This window comes from Emydura macquarii, unplaced genomic scaffold (genome assembly GCF_026122565.2).
Source record: "Emydura macquarii macquarii isolate MOO-44397 ecotype Brisbane River unplaced genomic scaffold, CSIRO-AGI_Emac_v2 contig_587, whole genome shotgun sequence".
NCBI lineage: Eukaryota > Metazoa > Chordata > Testudines > Chelidae > Emydura > Emydura macquarii.
The window spans coordinates 1,050,853-1,059,040 of NW_027130724.1; positions in this window are offsets into that span (position 1 = coordinate 1,050,853).

Here is an 8,188-nt window from a genome sequence, read left to right on the forward strand (position 1 = left end):
AGATGCATCATCATGCTCTCTGATTATTCTTTCTCTGTATCAGGTGAAGTAATATTTTCTGCCTATTTGATTAATTTTAATATTAAACAATCTGAAGATTGACTGCTTTTAATAATTCTTGTCTGTTACAAATAATATTAGTTTATTTGAAAACAACAACATCATCATAACTCAATTGAAATTTCTGTAGCTGCTTAGAAAACTCTTAAACTATGCTCATGACTCATGATGCAGTAGGTTCCTATGACTGAATTATAGCTTTGCATTTAGAGGAGAACCAAATTATTATTATTATAGATGCTGTGATTTTTGCAGGGACTTTATTTTGTTATCCTGAATTAATGAAGTCTATTTACTACACTTTTTCTTATACTGTCTTTATTTTAAAGTTGAGAATAGAGTTGATAAATCTAAATATTATCTGTTTCAAAATAACAGTTTTAAATTACAAACAATCAATGATCAAATAATGAATTACTATATGACTTATCTTTTAAAAAGAGAAGAAACAGGCTTCCGGTTTATACATTATTTTTATTTTTTAATAGGAGACTTCAATTTTTGCATCACCTATGGAGATATTAAAAATTTCACAGTAAAAACATAGCATCATCTGAAACCATCTTGAATTCAAACATGAAACCCACTCAAAGTAATGCAAAATGAGCTTTAAAAAATAAGTAATTTAAATAAAGTGCAATGCATTTTTGTATTTAAGTATATTATATTTATACACAACATAAAAAGTAGCTATATACAAGGAAGATACACAATTATGAAATGTAATGGGCAGAGTCAGTACCTTGAGGTTTTTTTTAAAAAGCAGCAATATGAGTCGGGATTAGCAGGATATTTTTGACATATGAGCCATAATTCATTCCTGGAGTAATTTAGTTGATTTCTTATCTAAGTGGGATGTCACTAAATCAAACAGTTCAGTTTTAGGGGATTACTGCATATCTTGAGTACCAATTCTGGGAAAAGTTGGTGTTTTGCATTCCCTTCAGAAGTCATGCTTGGGCTCAATATGATTGCCTGTAAGCATGGAGTTTCACAGAATTTTTGCTGATTGAAATGGTGGAGTCTATTACATTTTGACAAGCATGATTCAACAGAAGTACAAATCTTGAATTACTTTGAAGTTATAATTGTCCTATCATCATTGTAGTCAAGAGGAGTTTTGCCTACTTAAGTACTGCAGTATTGGATACTATGAACCTGACCTGTGTGTGCTGAGTACCCACAACTTTCAGTGGAAAATGAGGTACTCGAGCTTTCAGGATCACACCTTACATCACCATTGTTGATATATAATGTGGACATATTGGCCTTTTTTGTATTTGAAAATCTGGTAGTAATACATTTGAGTATTTTCAGTAGATTAAGGGGGAAGAAGGTCAGGATGACTAGTGTGCCCCTGATCTTTTCCCATAGCTTTGCAGAATAAAAATGTTAACATGCCAAAGCTCTGTACTATGAAGAGTAAAAAAGACATCACTACAGTAGTTTTGTGTTGTCTGATTATTGACTATTCAGATAATATTCATTCAAGGCAAGACTAAAACCATCATGAATTCAACAGAGAAAACAGTTTTGCTATCAAGTGGCCTGGAACCCCCTCCTTTTTTTTTTTTTTTTTTTTGCAAAGTAAAAATAAAATCTCACTCTATTTGGTCTCTTTAGATGTTTAAAGTGCTTAAACAAATTAAGTGTCCTTTCCTCATAAAGCAGGGGTGGCCAAACCACAGGTCTTTTACAGTTAAAGTGTGGCTTGCAGAGCCTCCTATACTTCCCCCATTCTCCACCTACCAGACTGGGGTGGGGAGCTCAGGGCTTCTGCCCTGCAGCAAGGTGTTGGACCTAGATGCGACTGGCCAATGGGGAGTGGGTCTCGGGGCTTCAGCAAAAGGTCTGAAGCCCCAGTAGGCACACTCTGCAGGGCAGAAGCCCTGAGGCCCGGGAGGCGCACGCCGGCTCTCAAACTTCTGAAGATTGTTGTATGCTGCTTGGAGGCTCAGTAAGTTTGACCACCCCTGCCATAGAGTAAAACAGTTTTACATTTTAGCTTGTTTGCAACTGTTCTAGATAGCAGATGTAGAAAAAAATGGAAGTGGAAAAAAATCTTATTTAGTCTTCTTCATTATCTGATTAAAATAAATATTGCAGAAATTTTTTCCAGCTGAAGTGCTGTGTTGGCAATTTACCCAAAACTTGGTGCCTAGATCTATGCTCCCAAGAGCCCGGGAGCTCTTCTGTGTTGCATCAGTAGTAATGGTCCTCCAAGGGATTGCCAGACTGCAGCATGCTCACTCCTGTCCCTGGAACTCTTCCTACCCCAGTAGGGTCAGACAGAAGTGTATATGTTGGCATTAAACCACCCAGGGATTTCCCTGCACTAGGGAAATCCTCAGCTACCCTGTTAAGGTAGTCTTTTCCTATTCACAGAGTTGAAAGGGACCTTAGGAGGTCATCTAGTCCAACCCCCTATTCAAAGCAGGACTAATCTCAGCTAAATTATCCCAGAGAAGGTTTTGTCATGCCGCAGCTTAAAAACCTCTAAAGATGGAGATTCCACCACCTCTCTAGGTAACCCATTCCAGTGCTTCACCATCCTCCTAGTGAAAAACTTTTTCCTAATATCCAACCTAGACCTCTCCCACTGCAACTTGAGACCCTTGCTCCTTGTTCTGTCATCTGCCATCACCGAGAACAGCCTAGCCCCATCCTCCCTGGAACCCCCTTTCAGGTAGTTAAAGGCTGCTATCCAATCCCCCCTCATTCTTCTCTTCTGCAGACTAAACAAGCCTAGTTCCCTCAGCCTCTCCTCATAAATCTTGTGCTTCAGCCCCCTAATCATTTTTGTTGCCCTCTGCTGTACTCTCTCCAACTTGTCCACATCCTTTTTATAGTGGGGAGCCCAAAACTGGACACAATACTCCAAATGCGGCCTCACCAATGCCGAATAGAGGGGAATAATCACTTCCCGTGATCTGCTGGCAATGCTCCTCCTAATGCAGCCCAATATGCTATTAGCCTTCTTGGCAACCAGGGCACACTGCTGACTCATATCCAGCTTTTTATCCACTGTTACCCCCAGGTTCTTTTCTGCAGATCTGTTTTTCTGCAGCTCTATTGCGCGATCCTAATACTCTCTAGAAAATGGAGGAGGCTGCAGCAGTCTCTTTGCTCCCCCATTGTTAGCAGGGAGGTGTGTTTTATGGACACAATAGGGCTTGCCATAGCCTGTTCAACTTGAGCCAACTGGTCCACCTACTTGATGGGAATTATCATGCTAGGTAGAACTGGGTGGAAATTTTTAATTAAAAGTTTTAGCTGAAAACCTTGTTTTTTAACAAGACCAAGATTTTGTAGAAATGTTCTCTGACAAAAATTCATGTCAGTTACTGGTTTTCCCCTTTATTCTAGTGGAAAAAGGGGAAGACTCAGTGGAAGTGTGGAGGTAAAACAAAACACTTTTTTTTTTTACTGCATCTCACCCTCTTTTCAATTGGAAAAGAGGGATTTTTTAAATTAAGTTTAAAAAATGAAAGTGGTGGTCTTGTTTTTTTTAAAACTCTCCTCCCTCCCTGCCCTCATTTTTCCCAGTGTGGAACAAGTAAAATGTGAGCTGTGAGGAAACTGAAAAAAAGTTCCTCTAATATTTGAAGCAAGGGAGAAGATTCTGGGTTGTGTTTTGTTGGGAAGGCGGGAAAATCGATCCCTAGGTATCGAACACCGCACAGCCCGTTCATAACACTAGGACTGAGACAGGGGTAGAAGACCCCGCCCTTAGCCTGCCCTGGGACTGGAGAGTCACCATACACCGACGAGTCCTGCTGCCAGCCAGCCAGCGTCAGCCATGCGCCAGAATTCAACATAAACCTGGCCCCCTTTCGGCCGCGCGCTGGACTGGGGATATCGCCCTACAACAGGTTAACCCTCGCGCGCCGGCCGCACTCCTCTCCTCTCGCGAGCTCGGTCGGGTCCAATTGGCAGGCGCAGCAGCACGTGCTGGGGGAGGTGCTTCAAAACCCAACGGCCGCTCGGGGTCTGGCAGTGGCGAAGCCGGCCCGCGGAGTTCGCGCCGCTCGCTGTGTGCGACGGCCGCCTTTCAGTTCCAAGAGTTTCGCGCGCGCGCCGGCGCGCGCAGACACTAATTGGCTGAAATGACGCAGGGCGGCACGCGGCGGCCTCTTTTCAAACCTAACGGCTGTGGCTGCGGCCCGCGTTAGGCCCTGCGCCACGCCCGGGTGGGTGGGTGTGTGTGTGACCCGACCGCTGCAGCCTGAGGCGGCCTTTGCTTCCGAAGGGGGGTGGATTCGGAGTCGTAGGGGAGAAAGGGGCTTTATGCCGCGTACCCGGCCACGCTGAGCGACTGAAACTAACTGAGAGAGGGCTCCGGACTCTGCGGACAGGAAAGGTTGAGCGTGGGCGATGCTGCCCAGCAGTGGGACCTGGCTTCTGCGGCAGCCATTGTGAGCCAGCCCCTCCCCCACCATCCTCTGAGGACTAGGTGGCGGAAGGGTTTCTGGGACTTGCGCTGACCCTTTGTAGTGGGCGAGGGGGGATCCATCCTTGCCGTGAGGAGAAGGCCCAGGTAGGACTTGGGCCAGCATTGTGGTGCCCAGGGCACCCTCTTCCCTTCTCTCCCCTCAGGTGGTGGGGATGACTGTTGGGCAGGGTCCCTGTCTGTGAGCTCAGTGAATTGAGTGAGAGGGTCCCCAGGCAGGATGAGCTCCATAAACAGCAGCTTTGCCCGGGTCCCAGCCTCTCTGCCTCAGGGACCCTTAAGCAAGTGGTACTCGATAGACAGCCGGTATCATGGACAGTTCCATATCCTACGGAAAAACCGGCCATTCATCGTGCTGTTGGTGTTTATGAGCTGTGGTTTGGGAGGTAGGATACTTACCTATTCCTAATAATGAAATGATAGCAGGCAGTCACAGCTACATATTAGATGAATGTGGTGTCACGGCTTGTTCCTTTCAACTCAGGTGAAGGGAATCTTTCAGACCTCCAGGAATAGAAAAATCACTTGCTTGGCCTGTCTAGCACCAGTCCATTTCCATATATGTGTCAGCAAAGTCTGTGATTAATAATTATTGGAAATGGACCTGATCTAGTTGCATTATGACATCATCTAGGCTTTCTTTAACTTTTCACTGTGACTAGTTTCACCTTTTGCCCTTTCCCAGTCATCTTCACCGCCCACGTTCACGCACATGTTATCATCATGCTTCTCAGCTCCTTTTGTTAACTGTCTCTTACTCAGCTTCACTGTGCACTCTTTATCCTCATCTTCTTCCCTTTATGTGTCTCACTTGACTTCCACAAACCTCTTTTCTTTTGTTATCTTCCTGCTTGCATCCCCTGATCTGTCCCCCCTCTTCTAGCTCTCCTGGCAAAAAATTGATCATATACTTTTACACTTCCAAAAACAGCAGGACTCAAGCCATTAAGTGGAACTTGAATCTGGAACTGAATGCAGTTCTGCTAGAGCTATGTTAACCTCTTCAATTATTGTTTCTCTGTTGCTTTTCATTAAAGTGGCTTTCCTAATTGCTGTGACCTACCTGAGACATGGGTGCAAGTTAACTGCCATCAGTGGAGAAACAATAGTGCAGTTATCATTCTGAGAAAGTTGCATTATACCAGAATTTACTCCAAACTGTAATTCAGAATTCCATTGGGTATAATCTGTCCATCATTCTGCCTAATGCGTAATCATCATAAAGAGAAAAAATAGCCCAAATTAGATGTAAAGTGAGCTCTACATATTTAGCTGAAAAGAACCAAACCATACAGAAGAACTCAGTTCCAGTGTAATTTCCAGGTAAAGAGAGAATTTTGCTCACCAGAGATGAGGCACCATCATATAATAGATTAGGAGCTACATCACAAGACTTTTAAAGATCTCAGAAAGAGAGCACATTCAAGGCACTTTGTGTACACTGTCCCTGATCTGCTGATTTATAGTCAGTGCAGTCCTCTGTATCATCTTAAATCTGCAAGTTTACTTACTTAACTTTACAAAGCACTAAAAGCTAAATGTTTCAAGCCTCTGTTGGTGAGGTATTGAGTAGAAAGGTACTCCATGCTGCGGTATCTCCCTGCTCTCTAAACTTTCCTTGAATTCTGGTTTTCCTTATCTTTTACACAGCTTTTCTGTTAACTATTTTCCACCTTTACAGGACCAACTGACTTAATGATAGTGGGAAGATTTCTTTTGTCTGAGGTATGTGGTCTGCCAGTTAACCCATCATTGCTTCAAAGTTTCAGAGGTCTTACCATGGAAGAGCACCAAGGAACAAACTCAGACTGGCTGAGGAGTGTTTTCAGTGCCAATGAAACAAGCCTTGTTCCCACCTCCAGCAAAGACCAGGCTCTGTTTTTTCATCAGTAGAGGATGCAGCTCCCAAAGACCACTGACTGCAGGGCCAGCCTTAGGGAAAATGGCACCCTGGGTGAACTAGTATTTTGGTGCCCATGGGCATCCATTGTCCCTGGCTTCCCCGGGTTCCCCATAACCCCATGATCCCCTGGGCTGCCTCCCCATCACTTGTGGGAAGAGCTTCACAGAGAGGAGTTTCTGAGCCTGGGGGCTCCCCTAGCCATACACCCTCTGATTGCCTACTCCCTGCCCAGCTGGCCAACGCCTCCAGCCTGGAGCTTGCCTACACTCAGTGTTGCTTTGGCAGCCTGGACCCACCAGCATATGGCAGTCAGACAGCTCCCGATTGCGCAGCATTCTGGGTGTCACCTATGTCACCTACCCCTGAGGCTGGTTTTGACTGCTTTCTGGTATCTTATCAGGATACTTTAAGATCTTCCATTCTCTGATTTCTGGTTCTCACAGATTTGTCCAGGTTAATGTCTGTTATCAGCCAGAGAAGAAGGAAACAATGAGGTCTTATGGCCTATTCTAGACATCAAAGTTGTCTTGAATGTCAGAGCAGGAACACTTTCTAGGAATCTACTCTCTTGTGGTCATGATCTTTCAGTCTGGTTTGAGATCTGCTTTGTCTCCTTTTGTGATCTATAGGAATTTCATGATGGAGACAACCTAGACTATAGAAGCAGTAGAACCTTGAGACTTTCTTGCATTCAGAGAGCTAAAACACTCCTACCTGTACATATATGTTGTACCTAAAATACTTCCATTTCTCTCTAGGCCAAGAACAGTTTCAATAATCACTTCAACTTTCAGCCTTATGCCAGCTTTCAGAGTCTTCATGAAGTTCACTGATGTGGTGGATTTTGCTAATGAGGCTCCCCTTTTTGCTGTTCAGGTTGCAAAGAAGAGTGGGGGAAAGGGCTCCTTTTTGGTCATAGCAAAGGGCCAGTGTTATTTAAGGAAGGCTGCTTTTTATCTTCTGCATATAAGAGCTCATTCCTTTAGACTCCAAGGCATCACTACTTCATGGGTGGAAAAATTCTGCTTCTGTAGGTATGATCTGCTGTGCAAAAACCTGGCATTCAGTTTGTCTATTCCTTTACTCACTATTTCAGTCAATGTCAACATGTCTGCAGACTTGGTTCTTTGGATGTAGGGTCTCAGGACCATGGTCCCAGGCACTCCCTAGTTCTGTTATCTCAGTAAGCCTGTTGAAGGTTTACCGGGGGTGATAATAGGTATAGCACAGAATCCAGACTGGTGGACTCCTCTCAAAAAGGGAGATTTTGGTTTAACTTCATTCATTGATTTTCTGCGAAGGAGAGCACCTGTCTGGAAATCTCACGCAAGTACTCCTGCGGTTGATTTGTCTAGTGGCATGTTTCAGAGTTCTGAATTTAAGTGTGGCTGAGAGAAAGGACTTCTTATCAGAGGTGCTGTGCTGGGGACCAGTAGCTTAGCAGAAACAAAGAACTGCCTTCAAAAGTGTAATGAGGAACAGCAGCCTAGATTTTGAATAAATGGTCACCACCTTTGCAGAAAGTTACATTATAAAATAAGGGCAAAATCTTCCATTTCACAGATGTGCTGGTTTTGAAGTTTAATTTTCTGAAGCTAAAATGAGAATTTTTGATTTCTCCTTACAGTAGAACCTCAAAGATACCAACACCTCGGGAATGGAGGTTGTTCGTAAGTCTGAAATGTTCGTAACTCTGAACAAAACGTGGTACAGTACAATATTGTACAGGATAAGAACTATTAGGGTCTCGTGATACCTGTAACACTTATTATCAT